We start from the raw sequence: 16,215 nt of genomic DNA, 5'->3' as shown, positions 1-16,215 counted from the left end.
TTTTGTTCTCCTGCTAGTTGGCACCATCAGTATATAAACGTCCATCCTCTTAAACCAACAGCACTCCTTGACCCTAATTCACCCCCACCAATTGCCACCCTGTGTCTTTGCAGCAAATCTTTAAGGAGTTGTTTAAACTCACTGTCTGCATCTTCTCTTGAGCCATCCCCTTTTACACCCATTCTGGCTTTTCGCCTGATCCCTCGCTCTATGGAAACTGCCCTGTCAAGGCCATCAGTGACCCCATGTTGCTAAATATAGTGGTCAATTTTGACTCCTCATCATGCTTGGCCCCTCGGCAGCATTTGACCCAGCTCTTCCATCCCTCCTACCCCGTGTTCCTGCTTCACTCAACCCCCAGCCCATCTCTCTGTCTGTTTCTGCTTTTGGCCTGCTGGCTGGTCCTTTGCCAATGTCTCCTGTTTTTTCCAAACATATACTGTGGGTGTTCCCCAGGGTGGGTTCCTGGGCCTCTCCTCTCTCTCTCTGCTATTCCTTTGGTGGAAGCAACCCAGCCTTGGAAATTGGCATGCCATCAATTTCTCGATTTCTCCAAAATTCCCTGATTTCCCCTTTCCATCTGAGCCTTTATCCCTGAGACTCACATCACATTCTTTTCCTTTCATTCATCTTGCTTTCACATTCATACATATGTTCTACTATGAAATTACTTTTCCAAATTTTGAATCAGTACATATATATCATGTAAAATGCTCAAATATGTATTATTTCCACTAAGATGCTAATTCTGCCTTAGAACATTTCTGCACTTCTGTATTTATGTGAATAAAGCGAATAGTATTTCTACAAGCCTCATAGTTAAACACTGTTAGTTTGGGGCTATTATGTAACATGAAATAATGGTACATCAACATAGTCGTTTTTCATTTATTTTTATGTAACACCGAGATGAGGTTTTTGCCCTGAAGACTGGTTTTATTGAAATTTTACCTACGTTACGGACAGTCAGTTTATGTGAAAGCCCTCATTTCTCCCCTTTTTGATATATGCTCCATTTGGCTATATATAACATATAACTTGGCATGAAACAAAATTCCCAAATCATTCACATAATACAATTAATATGTTTAATTATATTTTTTAAATGTTAAAAAGAAAAAGAAAACAGATTCCTCTACCTATTAGGCACTTCTGTGGCAATATGTAACACACCCCTTAACCATGACATTGAAGAACTGAGCTGATACCAGCCCCTTTCCACCTGCTCAGCCCCACCTTTTCCCATCCCCTTTCCCATCCGGAGAGGACATCCCTCCCATTGTCCAGGCCCAGATGTTGGAACCATGTCCTTTCTCTCTCTTTCTTTTACACTCACAGACAGCAAATCCAGCTTGTTAGAAAATTCTGGATATTCTGTCTTAATTAAATACCTGCTCTCTGCTCCCCGCCCTCCTAAGAGCCACCTTCAGCCTTTCCTGGATACCAATAGCCTTCTGTTTCCATCTTTGCTTTCCTACAATCTCTCATCCACACAGAGTCAGAGGGAGCCTGTAAAAACATACATTGGGGGTGGTGGGTGTTGCTCAGTGGTAGGGCGCATGCTTAGCATGCTTGAGATCCTGGGTTCAATCACCAGCACATTCATTAAAATAAATAAATTACTTCCCCCCAAAAAACACAAACACAAAAGCATAAGTTGGACTACATCACCCCTCCCCTCAAAACTCACTAAACGGGTCACCATGTCATTAGGAGCCAAAGTCGTCACAAAGGCCTCAGGACCCGGCGTGCTCTGCCTCTCTGCCCACACTCTCCCCCTCACTCTGGGGGCCTCTGGCTCCGGCTCTTCCTTCTTCCTCCGGATCTATTCTGCTTCAAGTTCATTACTCCGTGAGATCTGCCAGGATTGCCTTATTCTCTCCTGCCTGCCTCCCACCCCACCGCCATCACCCGAGTTTGCTCATATCACTCTTTTTTAAAAATTTTTCCAAACTCTTGCTACCCCAACATGCTGCCTGTTTCCTCTGCTAAAATTCTGAGCCCCCAGTGATGGGGAGTCATGTCTATTTTGTTGACTGATAAAGCCCGAGAGCCTTGGGAACGGTCTAGTTAGGAGATTCCCGTATGTAGTAGGAGCTTATACACATTTGCTGAATGAATGTAGATGCCCTGGTCCAATCCGATGGAGCACTTCTGTGACGTGCTCAAAGAATAACTCTCCTTTCCACCTGAGAGGGGGTGACAACTTCCCTGCTGATTAAAGGCAAGAACTTTTTGCTTTATGCTGTTAACCTTAGGCGGGGAGACTGGGGGATCTTCATATATATTTTTAAATTTGGTTCACTCTGCAGTTGGTCTTTGGTCTCTGTATAATTTTGAGAAACTCTTTATAAGTGATCATTCTTTGATCAGATTGAACAGGTTCCAGGGGGAAGGACCAAGCCTGTCCCATCAGCCATCCTATGTGTCTTGTCCTGGGACCCAGTGGATGCTCAGCATGTAAGTGAACCGACAGGAGTGAGTGAAGAGATGGGAGCATCTCATTATTGTGGCGGATCTCTGTCCAATGCCTTGAGATTTGGGGAAGGGTTTACGAGTGCAGAAGGGAGAGCTCAGGTCCTCTGTGCTTTTCCTGAGTGCCCTGGCCTTACCCATTCCCCCAGCCCCCTCTGGGCAGCCAAGCCAAGGAGCTGGGCCACCAGGGGTTGTGCTGATCAATAATCCACCTTCACCCCAATTCCGGGGGTAGGTACACATGGTTGTAGACACTGGAGTCAGGTCCTTGGAGGAATTCCTCACCGAACTATGTTTTGGACCTTTTATTTTTCTCTAGAACCTCCAGCTGAAGAAGATTGTCTTAGACACATGAAAGTTGAGGACACCTTCTGTCCCCTCGCAACCCAGGTGGGGCTGGGAGTCTGCTTTTTCTATAGCCGATGGGCTCGTGTTGATTTGGGCATCCCTGTGCCTGAATTCCTGCAGTACACTCGGTGGTAAGGATGGGGGTGCCTGGCAGGGAGGGAAGCGGGTTGGGAGACTGTACAGCTGGGCTGATGTTAACCTGGGGTGAGCGGGAGCTTGCTGATGCATGGCATCTCGGGGCAGGGAACTCTCCACACTCAAGAGGGGTTCCCACTCACGCAGGGTCCCTTTGATCAGGGTGCTGGGCTGTCAGGGGACCACAGGGGTCCCAGTGAGGATTAGGGTGCCTTCAGGCAATGGGAAGTGTGGGGTCCAGTGGCAATTGAATTAACTGTGCACCCAAACCCAGCCCCCACCTCTTTCAGCCTGTTTCCTAATCTGCAAAACTGGAATGTTATTAAACATCTCGCGGGGTCATTGATGGGCTGGGACAGACTACACAGTCAGGAGCTGGAATTCTTCTGTCCCCTGATTGTTTGCCTTCTTTCTGACTATTTGCTCTCACAAGCTCAGTCTCTCTGTCTCTCGCTCTTTCACTTCTAAGTTTCTCTCATGCTCTGGTTTCATTTGATTTCCAACCACCGCCCCTCCCCTCCGCCAAATTCCAGATGAGTGAACTTGATTTCTATGTGTCAGTTCCAAATTCCCAGGAAAGATGCTCTGTCACCCTCTGGATCTTCTGTCCAACCCATGAGTTGTGGCCAGATGAGCGAGTCCCTCTGGGACCAGCAGAGGGTCTCTGCCCAGCCCCCAGCCACCACTGTGGGAGCACATAGCTCTCCGTGGAGGAAGTACTGGCTGTGACCTTGTGTCACTAAGTGTGAATTTATGTCTTCTCTTGAACCACCTTCATCCTCCTAAACAAAGATGAAAATTAAACACTCCCGGGATTTGTGTCATGGAACACTCAGGGTGGGGGCTAATGGGGCTGGAATTTCTGCTGTATTTAAGGGGCTACAGTGAATCCCCAACGAGAGCCTGCAAAGGGAACAGCACCAGCCCCACCTGGCACTTAGGGCGCTGAGTCTGCGTGACGTTGAGCCAGGCTTCTGACCACAGCTCAGGGGTCTGGTCTGACCAGTTAGCCTTTGAAACCAACCAGCTTTGGATTCCTCAATCCCACCCTGAGGTTTTACCTGAACCATCAGCTTCTGTATCTCTGAAGACAGATGCTGAGGACCCTTCACGTAAGCCGTTCGCACAGCCCTGTTCAGGCCTTTGTGCTGCACGGTCTGCCCGGCGAGCTGACCGAGGTTGGTATTTTACTGATGTTAGAAGTAGTCTGGTTTCCCGATGTACTGTTTCACTGAACAAGCAACAGAAGCCACTTCTCGCTGATAAAAGCAGAAAAGGGACATAATGAAAAGATACTGGGAGGGTGTGTGGAGTGGCCAGGACCGGAGCCAACCCAGGAGCTGTAGGAGGTGTTAGGGAGCCCCAGGCACCAGGCTGGGAGGGGTGCTACCGGGCCCCCTGCCACCCCAGAAGGGACCCCCCTCCACCCGACCCTCCACCTCACTCACTGCAGGTTCATGTCCCGGCAGGGCCAGGTCACACTGAAGCCACCAGCACACACCTCAGTTGGGGAGCTGGCCCCGTCTGAGCTGCGGGCGTGCCTGGTGTGGGGAGAGGCCCAGTTAGAGGAAGGCAGTTCCCCTACTGTTCCGAGTTAAGGTGCAAGTCAGTGCCCATCACTCAGGAGAGCCAGGCTGGACGGACCTCATTGTGGTGACTAGGCTGTCTGAGTTCACTTATTACTTTCTACGTTTGAAGGCCCTGGAGGGAGAAAAAGTGAAGGTTCTAGTACTTATTTTGTGTTTCCCACGTACCAGGTGTGGTAAGCAAGCCACTTCAGACAAGGCCCGGAGCAACCACGTAAATAGGCCACGGAGCAAGTCGTGCAGTCAGGCCTCTGTGGTCCCGAAACCCGTGTCCCCATCGGCTCCATAGTTACCAGTGGAAACTAGGGGGATTTATGGGACTGTGTGCTCCTGTGAGGGCTGGGATATGTGTGTTTAAGTCCACATCTTCAGAAACTCGGCTAGAACCACAGCCACTGATTGCACGGTGGCAGAGGAAGGGAGGATTCCAGCCTCTGGTCCAGCTCGTGTGGAGCTCAGAAGTTCTTCCTCCTGTCCTGAAAATAACACCAAATCTGAGGGAGCTGCAAACCCACTGCTCTTCTTAGATCCCAGAAGACTGAGGGGGAAAGCTGCTTCCAACCCAGAGAGGTTGCAAAGGGAACAGCGGGCAGGCTTGGAGAGTCACAGCTCCCAAGGCAGAACCTGCTTTTGTAAGAACCCCGGGGGCAGGCAGATTTAACAGGTCCCTGAGGCCAGCAGGAGGCTCAGTGTGGGGAAATCAGAGTGTGACAACTCCAGCGGGCCAGTCAGAGGGGCCCCATGCTCTTTTTCATGTATTTTACATCCAGGACCGTGTCCTGTTCTCAGAATGAAGGTCAGAGGATAACTCCTCATGATTCCTGCCTGGAGAGGAGAAAATAACTGTATTGAAATACACCCAGAACATTCTGTTTCATTGGGGGAAGTTGTTTTTTGTTTGTTTTTTTAATGAGAAATTATTTTACCAGAGCCTAACCAACCTGGGAGAAGGGAAATCCCTTCTGTGTCACCCAAATTGGGGTGGGGGGAAAGAGACACACTTGTGGAGGTCACAGCTCAGGGCACAGGCTCAATGAGAACTAATCACAGGACTGCAGATGCCCTGCTCTGTCCCGCTCCCCCAACACCTTACCTCCATGTCAGTAGGGCCCGTGTGTAATAACAGGAATAATACTAACAGAAGTAAATGTCTCAGGAGTGTATAGGGAAAACCCAAAGACAGCGGGGAGATGAAAACAAGGACACACAGGCTGTTTTAGCCTCTCACACCAATAGCTGTAGCAAACTACACACAGCCCAGCCCCAGTAGATAAACAGACAACCTCACAGAAGAAATTATTTATTTTGGTTCTCTTACCCAGTGCATTCCATGGTGCATCCTCGCCTAGAATTGAGTGGAAGCAAGTCCATCTCAGAAGGGACATAACTGAAGAGGGATGGCTTCCCAGACTCTGAGGGGCAGAGAGAGCACCAGCCTGGGTTAGAGAAAGGTGAGGGGTGGGGTAGGGTGTGGGCTGCCTTCTTCCCCATATAAGGAACCTTCCTGAGGCCAGCACAGTAGGAGGGAGGGCCATGGGGTGGAAGCAGCCAGACTTCATCCTGAGAACTGTTGGGATGCCTCAAAGGGACCATTCAGGTGCCCAAACTGGGCCCTGATTGAGGGAGCCAGTCGGTCTGACTCAGAGCCCAGGACTGAGGTGGGCTCACAGCAGGCCGGTATTACTTGGCCGGATCCATTTCACTTCTCCGAAGCCCTGTGTAAAACATGAAGCGTGGACGGCCTGGTGAGCACAGCTCTGCCCTCAAGACCGGTTTCAACTCCTCTCTTCCCAGAGAACAGCATCTCTGAACCCGTCCTGGGTGACCTCACAGAGATCACCCTAGTGGCCCAGGCTAGTGACCGGGAACATGTACCTTCCTGCAGGCAACCCCTGACGTCCACTGATGCATCATATACTGGCAAAGAGTGAGTCACTGTGCATTGGTCTAACAGCAGAGACTCTGCCAAAGGCCCAAGAGGTGGTGTGTGGGACATGCAGGGGTGCAGGAGTGTAAGCAGCGCAAAAGTGTAACTGGTGACAGGGGTGCAGGGGCTGTGGAGGGCGCAGGCATTTCAGGGGATGTGGGGGTGGAGGGATGCAGAATTGCAGAGAGTAGCAGGGGAGCAGAGGTGCAGGGAGTGTAGGGATGCAGGGAGGTGCTCAGGGACCTGGCCAGGATAAGAAGGCAAGTGCACATCCTTGCAGTCAGCCTGACCCCGGTAGGCTATTGCAATGCTTTTGGGCGGCGGCGGCGGCGGTGGCGGTTGGGACGCTGCCCGGGCAAGCCGATCGATTTCTTCTCTTCCCTGCAGCCTGGCCTGGGGTGGGGCTTGGCCGCAGGAGATTCGCCAGATGTTGCACTCCAGGTAAGCTTGCTCCTGGTAGGTGGGGCCGTTAGGTCAGAGGGCGGTGGCAGCGGCAGAGGGGCGGAGCGGGTCTACCCCTGGTGAACGGGTGGAATAGCTGCCTTGTCCCGGCTGCTGGGCCTGGGAGCGGCCTCTTCTTCCCCAGGTCGCCGGACACTCCTGTCCCACTCAGCTTGCTGAGTGCGGAGTGGGGGCGGGGCCGTTAAGGTGCGGGACCCACGGGGGGAGGGAGGCTGCCGCGGGGGAGCCGATCAATTCGCTCCGCTCTCCCCAGAGGCGGAGCCAGGGGCGGCTTCTGCTGCCCTAGAGGCGGGACGCGGGTCTCCAGATGAACTTGCTCCTGGGAGGCGGCGGCGGAGGCGGCAGGGGCAGGGGATGTGTTCCAGGGAGTTGCTCCATTTCTTCTCTCCCCCACGGCCTGGCTTGGGGGCGACGTCTGCCGCCGAGGATTTGCCTGAGGTCCGACTCCAGGTGAGCTTGCTCCTGGGAGATGGGTGCGGTGCGGTCAGGGGGCTGGTAAGGTGGTGGCTGCAGGCATAGGGAGGCTGCCCCGGAGGAGATTGTGGATTAGCTCCATGTCTGCACCGCGTGGCCTGAAGGCGGCCTCTGCTGCTCCAGGTCCCGGGACACCCCTGTCCCACTTTGCCTGCTGGGGGCGGGAGGCAGGGTAGTCAGGGTGCAGGGGTGGCGGTGGTCGGGGGCCTGCAGCGGGGGAGCGGACCATTTGCTCCCATCTTCCCCGCGTCTTGTCCTGGGGGCGGTCGCTGTTGCCCTGTGTTATGAGACGCGTGTATCCTAGTCGGCCTGACCCCGGGAGTTGGACTTGGTACTTTGGGGGTGGTGGCAGCAGCGGCAGGTTTTCCCATGGAACTTGTCCATTTGCTCCCACTTCCCCCCATGGTTTGCCCTTGGGGCGGTCCCTGTTGTCCCAAGTTCGTCGGACGTCCATCTCCAGGTCAGCCTGCTCCCTAGAGAAGGCCACTGTGAGGTCATGGGCAAGAGTGGTGGCTGCTGCGGGGGTAGGGGCTGCCTTGGGGAGCTGGTGGATTGGCTCCCGTCTCCCCGATGGCCTGGTGTGGGAGTGGCCTCTCCTGCCCCAGGTCACCAGACGAACCTGTCCCACTCAGCCTGCTGGGGGAGGGGCGCCCTGGGCGGTGCCTTTAAGGTGCGGGGGTGGCGATGGCGGGGGTAGAAGACCTGCAGCGCGGAGCCTGTCAATTTGCTCTCCTCTTCCCCGTGACCAATCCTGGGGGCGTCCTCTGCTGCCCAAGAAGCCGGATGCCCGTCTCCAGGTCAGCTTGCTCCTGGGAGACGAGCCCGATGTGGTCGAGGGGCAGAGGCAGTTGCGACGGCCGGCTGCCCCGCCTAATGGGGCCACTTCTTCTCCTCTCCCCTGACCTGGCCTGGGGACGTCCTCTCTGGCGCAAGATTCGCCTGACACCCCACACCTGGTCTGATTGCTCCTGGAAGGTGGGCGCGGTGAGATCAGGAGGTGGAGAGGACAGGGGCTGCCCCTGGAGAGCTGGAGGATAAGCTCCAATCTCTCTGCAGGCCTGACGTGGGGGCGGCCTCTGCTGCCCCTCGTTCCCAGGTCACACTTCTTCGGGTCATATTTCCCCGGGGTTGCGGTAGGGTGCGGGGGCGTCGGGGTGTTGGCGGGGGTATGGAGCCTGCCGCTCGGGAGCTGGGGGTTTAGCTCCCATCTTTTCCGCAGATTGGCCTGAGGGCAGCCTCTGCTGCTCCAGGTCGCAAAGCAATTTCCCTGACAGCTTAGCCACCGGAGGTGGGCAGGATGGGCTGAGAGGGCTGAGGCAGCCGCCAAGGCAGCGACGGAGGGGGCTGTCCCTGGCCAGCTGGTCAATTTGTTCCCATCTCAACCTTTGCTGCCCCAGTTTCGCAGAACGCCCTTCTCCAGTTTATTCTTCTCCAGGGAGGTGGGCGCAGTGCATGCAGCCCGAGGTCTGGGCTCTCCCTTGGGAGGGGCAGAACTCTCTTGTTCTCCTTTGTCTTTATTCTTCAGCGAAGTGGTTACTGGACGCAATTCTTAATTCTGAGAAAGTGTAGCCTGTGTTATGGAAGAGCTGCTGGACAGTGAGGTTTCTGGGTGGATTTTCACATCAGCTGATGCCCCAGGCAGGCAGGAAAGCTATTACTCAGAGCTTCATAGTCTGGGGTTGGGGATGGCCCCGCCATCCTCACCATGCTTTTTAAAAATGTGTTACTCCCCTCTTTTTCCTAGGTGACATTTTAGGTTATTGGGTCTCAGATTGCTGACACACTCATCCCTGTTCTCAGACATCTTTTAAACTTGGGTGAAGTGATAAGTAGGGGAAGATGATTTACTGAAAGGTAAGAATACTTAAATTCGCATTAAAGCTACATTCTGTCAATCTTTCTAAAATGATTTTCTTCTGATTCTAAATCCACGACCTAGTGAATGTTGTACTCCTGTGTAAATTATTGATCTTCACATCACATTTGTTGAGTGGTCAACGAGATTTGTTAATTAGATTATTCCTGAAAGGAAAAGTTCAGGCTTTTCAGAGTTCCTTGTCTGATGTCACCCAGGCAGTCACAGTAGAAGACAGAGCTGATATAAAAATCCCTCAGCTGCCTGAACTGCAAAGCTTCTGGGATTACTGATCCCTGAAATGCAGGTGACTCTTGATGATAATCTGGGGGATGGTTTAAATGATCAGATTCTTCCAGTCCTATAAATGGGTTCCGTGGCCCCAGCCCCGGGAGAACTGGACATAAGGGCCATATCGTGTGTGGTGGGATGGGAAGGCAAGGTGTAAGAGCTGGAATCACTGAGATTCCACACTCGCTAAACACAGACTCCAGAGCCTAATTGTTGTCAGGTTCTGTTCTGGATTTGAGAGTGTGTTCATACGTGATTCTTGCCCTTCTGGAGTCACTGCCTGGGTGGAAGTAACCTATACATAGATCTGTGGAGGATGACATTTAAGTAGATGGGCTGTTATGGTTCTCAATGTGCCCAGGCTTGCTCTTCCAGGCACTCGTGGGACTAATGCGAGTCATGTTATTCACTCATTCACTGATTTATTACCCTTGAATTGATCACTCGTCCCACAGTAAGTGAAACAAGGTAACAGGAAGCTGAGTTTTGTCCCCTCTCCTATCACTGATAGTTTTTCAGTCGGGCGCCCTGCGTATGCATTGTGAAACGGTGGTATTTCGTGCCCAATGGGGCAGCACTGTCAGTTCTGAGAATCAGGGGAGACACATGGGTAGGACAGCACCCTGACACACATGGCACCCCCCATCCCGTGAGACAGAATTGTCGATGCTCAGGTGACCCGATGTAGACTGCGGTGCTAAACCTGAGCATGTTTAGTTATCCTGGTGGCTATGAAAATACAGACTACCAGTCGCTACCTCTGGAGACTCTGAGGGTGTGCACCCCAGAATTCTACATTTTAAGAAGCACTTTAACGAATCCTGATGAAGAGATCTGAGTGTCCCACGGAGAAACACTGGTGTGCGAGGCACCAATATTGAGGATTCTCAGGGAACGATGTCTTTTTAGGATGGTCCATGGGCCCTCACTTTAGACTTTTGCCTTGGGTTTAATTGTATGTGTTCAGAAGTGATGTCTTTCAATTCCAGTGCATGTCAGCATGCTCTGTGCAGGGATTTACTCTCAGTAGATGGCAAAAACTATGATTCTTCAGGTCACCGCGCTACACTGTGAACGATATTTTATTTTGGTTTTCTTTGTAGCAATGCAGAGTCTCCCGAGAAGAGATTTAGACTCAACAGCTTTGTGTCAGACTTTGGAAGACCGCTGCTGCCCAAGGTGTTCTCTGGCAGTGCAATGACGAATCTAGGTCCCTCTTTCACTGCTACATCAATGAAGTGGACCACTTGGACAAGGCCAAAGCTGGTATCCCTACCATAGCCCTTTACAGTGTTATTCGGCTCCAGGAAGCCATCAGATGCAGCAGGTGGCCAGAGGAGGAGCCGAACAGACTCATGAAATGTGACATCCCCAACTTTATCAACACGGACCAGAACTCTGCCTTTGTGGAAGATGATTTCCTGATTTTGTAACTACCGATTGTTCTAGAAAATAAGCCAGTTGCCCAGAACTCCCACAAAGACTTGAATTGAGAAACGTGCTTTCTCAGGTATCTTTCTGAAGATGTGAAGTCTGTCTTTGTATGGAAGGAAGTCCCCTTTCACAAAACTGAATGTGTTTGTGTCTGAGAGAGGGAAATGGAGACAGAAAGACGAAGAAGCAGAAGAGAGCCCCCTCAGAAGAGATCTAGTTAAGGTGAGTTTTTGTGCCTTTAAAAAACATTTGGGGTTTTAGGGGGAACAAAGTATTTACACTGTCTTATTCTCCTCATTGGAAACCTTGGCCCCGTCGTCAGAGTCAGCGGCCTTGAACGGGGGTTGCACGCTGCGTTTCATCTGGCACTGCCACTTCCACGCTCTGCCTTTAGCACGTTGCTTTGCCTGTCAGGGTTGCCACCCTTTTAACTGTAAGGTGAGGAGTCTGGAGTAGATGATCCACCCCAGCTCTGCTGTTTTGCAAATTTCTGATTTCGTATTCGGATGAGTCTGGGATACACCCAGAGCAGTATAAACCAGGCCCTACCTCCTGCCTATTGCTGGGGCATCCCTCAGGTCTGTGCCTTCTACTCAACCCTTTACTGAGCCCAGCTTTTGTCAGGAGCCCAAGTGCCTACCGGGATGGCAGGGGACTTGTCTTTCGTGGTCACGGTGGCCAAGAATTCTATTGGTGTGCTGAAACAACTCTTCTGAGATCCTCCACCCACCCCTGCTCAAACCTAATGACAGCACTACGGTTCCTTTCCTAGGAGGAGAATCAATCCATGGTGCATTTTATGACAATCCTGTCCCCAGGGATGCACGGAAGTTTATCAGCTGAGTGAGGGGAGGTGCCTCTGTGTCCCTGTATCTCTGTCTGCTGACAGTTCGCTGCCACCGGCTACTGAACAAGAAAAGTGCTATTCACCATGTTGTGTGTTTTCCAAATGTGTAGGTGATGGTCTTGTGGCTCTTGCGTGGGCTTTGATTTGGGATGGTGAAGGGCTTATAAATACCTCATCAACATGTATTCGAGGTGGCCTGGTGCCACACAGATTTGATTCATGAAGGCATCAAGCCTGCACACTGGTTTGGAAACAACTTGGTTTTGATCATTCACACTGCGTGCATGACTCGCTGCTAATCTCTGGGTGGTTTTTTCATTTCAGATTTATTCACCCCATGTCTTGCTTAAGCTGAAAAATACATTTATTTCACCAGAATATTCTCTGATTCTTTGTTTACACACATCCAGTTTTTTTAATTCCTTTAAAAATGATTCTGTGTTTATAATGCCTCCTAATTTCTATCATCTCTATGTTGCCAGTGGCCTGAGACATGCACCAGATTTGATGCCGGAACAGTTCCACCAAAAGAAATCCCTTTGCCGTAATATCTTTTGAGGAAAATATTATTCTTTAAGGCTCTAACAGTAAATCGTAGAAGAAAGCATGGAACATTTCTTGTAGTTAATACATGTTCATGCGAAAAGAAATGATATTTTCATTAAACAATGTTGATTTTAATAACTTTTACAAATGTGAACATTATTATTCATAATTTAAGTAACCAGATAAAACCACAGTTATTTATTATGAAGATTGAAAACTATTTACACGGTCTCTTAATTAGAAGTAGCTTTATTAGAAGACTGAAGGGTATTTAAAAGATGGAAAAATACCCATGATGACACCATCATTTTTATTAACTAAATATCAAGAACTGTGCAGGGATAAGATTTAACCCTCTGCAAACTGCCAAGTTAGCATGAGGTAGTTTGTGGATGCTGCCAGAGGACAGGACACTCCCCCAGGATCAGAGACAAAGGACTTCCTGCCAGCACAGCAGGCAGCCTGTGGTTCAAGTTCATATTGGTTCCTGAGTTCCTTTCCTATTGCTGTTGTAACAAAGGACCACAGACTCAGTGGCTTAAAGCAATACACATTCATCTTCTCACTGTTCTAGGGTGCAGTAGTGCAAAGTCAATGTCAGTGGGCTAAAACCAACGAGTGGCCAAGGCTAAGTTCCACACCGAGGCTCTTGGGAGGGATTCGTCATCCTACCTTTCCCAGCTTGCAGAGGTGCTCACACTCCTTGGCCCAGGGCCCTGTGTCACTGTGACCTCTGCTGCCACTTTACATCTCTGTCTCTGACTATATAGATATAGAGGAAGAGTCTTCTACATCTGGTATGGACCCTTTTTCCTACGTGGACATTGTATCCCTATTTATGTGCAGATGAAAACCCCTTCCCTCCAGGGTGCGGTGGCATCAGCTCACAAGATGACCACTCTGGGCTTTAAGTGTCCTCTTTGTATTGTCATCAGGGAACTTCTCTCTCCATAGTTAGCTCTGTGTTAATTTGTTGTTATATTTTACCCAGAATTACTGAAAGTTTTACTTAAAAGGGATCCTAATTAGCTCTGTTTACCTGTTTCCAGAGCTGAAAGCTTCAGTTCTAGAGTATCAGTTTGATTTTTCCTAAAAATACATTCCAGTATATTTCTCTGGTGAAAGTCTCTACCCTGTTATCTATTCTCCCATCATTTCCTTATTTTCTTGAATATATTAAAAGTATTTTATAGCCTTTATTGGTAACTCTGATGCCTACATCACCTGGGGTTTGCATCCTTTGTCTAATGCTCCTTATTCTCATGTTATCTGTCATATAGTCTGGACATGTTGCATGTCTAGAAATTCTTTATTACATGGCAGACATTGCAAATGAAAAATCCATGTTATCTTCCGTGAGAGCTTTTCTACCTTCCCGTTAGGCAGACAGTGTGAGGGACTGATCATGTCACTCCAATCAGGCGCTGAGGTGGATCAGGACTAAAGTGCCTTTTTTCTTAAAACAGCTTTGAGGTATACTTGGCAAAATAATTTTCACACGTTTAAAGTGTACAGCTTAATACGTTTTGACGTAAGTATATCCCCAAGGAACCATGACCACACTCAAGACAGTGAACATACCCATCACCCACAAAGCTTCTCTCCTGACTTTTGTTGTCCCTCCCTCCCTCCCCGTCTCTTCCCCTGGGAACCGTTGATCTGCTTTCTATCACAACATATTGGTTTGCATTTTCAAGATCCTTATATGAATGGATTCATGCAGTATCTACTCTATGTTGTCTGACTTCTTTCATTCAGTGTAATTATTTTGAGAATCATCTGTGTTGCTGTATTAATAGCTTGTTTGTCTTATAGTAGAATATTGTTTAGTGCTGAGTTTTTACTGAAGAGTTTATTGTGAGCAGTGTTTGTATAGACCATCATTTCTTTCTGCATTTACTTCTTGATGGATGCATGGGTTATTTACAACTTGTGCTATTATAAATAAAATAGCAGTGAATATTTGGCTACAAGTCTTTGTATGGACATATGCTTTTCCTTTCTAAAGCACCAGATGAGGAATGTCTGGATTATATGGTACACAGGTGTTTACCTTTTTAAAAGAATCTGTTAAAGACTTTTCCAAAATGGTTGTACTATTGTAAATTCCTCGTGGTGTGTATCAGTTCTGGTTGCTCTACTTCCTTGCCAGCACCTTGTAAGGTCAGTCTTTCTAACTGTATTCATTCTAGTATGTATGTGAACTAGTATCTCACTGTGGTTTTTAAAAGTGTTTCTCTAATGACTAATGACACCTTTAATCAGCATCTTTTCATATGCTTATTATCCATCTGGATATCTTTACTGAAGTGTGTTTTCTGGCCTCATTCATTCAGGTGTTTGAATTATTATTGAATTTTGAGACCTCTTTATTCTGGATCAGATACAAAGAGAGACCTTTATCAGATATATGATCTGCAAATAGCTTCTGTCTATGGCTTGTCTTTTCATTTGCTTAGCAGTGTTTAGAAGAGCATTGAAGAGTCTTCATGTTCATAAAGTTCACTCTATCAGTTTCTTTTTAAAATAGATGATACTTTTGGTGTCATAGCAAAGAAAAATTTGCCAAACCCAAGGCCATAAACCTTAAGCCTATGCTTGTTCTCCTAGCTGTTTTATAGTTTTAGATTTCCTATTAAGATCTATGATCCATTTTGAGGTAAATTTTGTATATTTTGTGAGGTGTGGATCAAAGTTCATTTTTTTTTTTTTGCGTATCACGATCTAATTGTTCCAGCACTACATGCTGAAAAGATCCTTTCTCCACAGCATCCTTTTTGAGAATCAATTGTCTGTATAAGTCTTGGTTTAGTTCTGAACATTCTATTGTGTTCCATTATTCTATTTTCCTGTTTTACACCAACACCATAATTTCTGATTACTGTAGCTTTATAAAAAAAGTTTGAAAATCAGATAGTGCAAGTCTTCCAACTTTGTTTTTCTTGTTCAAAGTTGTTTTGGATTTTTGGGATCCTTTGAATTTTTATATGAATTATAGAATAAGTTTTTAAATTCCTTACATCCTGTTCTGCCAAAATTCCACCCATGTCTTTGGCCGTCTCCAAAGCCACATTTTCTGAAGAAGTCTCTCTAGATCCCAGGTGAAAGGAATTTCTCTTTCGTCTGTGCTCAAATCACATTTGATATTATTTGATTCCATTTAATCATATTTGCCTGTATGTACTTGTCTGATCTTTCCAGCCATTTAGTAAATCTCAAAAGATTAGGAATCTTGACTTGGTTCCCTCTGTGTGCTGAGAAACTAGTTCTATGCTTTGCAGGAGTGAGCCCTGCAGTAAGAGGTATCTGCAGCACACATCTAGCTCATTGCTTGAATATTGTCAAGGAATTCTGCAGATTTAGAATTGTTTATTGATTGTTGTCTCCAAGACGGCTCAGTCTTTTTTATTTCTATTGCTACTGCTGCAGTTTCAAAGAACAATGGGCTAGTTATTTTCCAAATATCAAATCATACTCTAATTGTGTTGTCACGCAAATTATGTGCTGCTGTGTCTTAACAACCTGCTTAGTGTTCACAGGCTCCTTCACTCATGGAAAATTTGGGAGAATGTCATATCCTTAGAGATAGCAATGCTGTCTTTGGCGACCTGAGCAGCAGTATCTGAATTCACTCCTGCTGTTTTTCCAGTGTCCCCTCTAGACCTCCTCCAGCCCTCCATGGGGGGCCCTGCAGTTCTGCCCTAGAAAAGCCTGTTGCTTCTCAGGAAGACTTCCCTATGAAACATAATCATGTCCTTCTTGTGGGGACATTCAGTCCAGAGACCTGAAAGCAGGGGAAAATATTTAGCCTGCTTTTGGTAGAACCTAAATTCTT

The sequence above is a fragment of the Vicugna pacos genome, unplaced genomic scaffold (assembly GCF_048564905.1).
Source record: "Vicugna pacos unplaced genomic scaffold, VicPac4 scaffold_139, whole genome shotgun sequence".
Classification (NCBI taxonomy): domain Eukaryota; kingdom Metazoa; phylum Chordata; class Mammalia; order Artiodactyla; family Camelidae; genus Vicugna; species Vicugna pacos.
The sequence above is the reverse complement of the archived record's forward strand: the minus strand, read 5'-3'. Positions refer to the sequence as shown.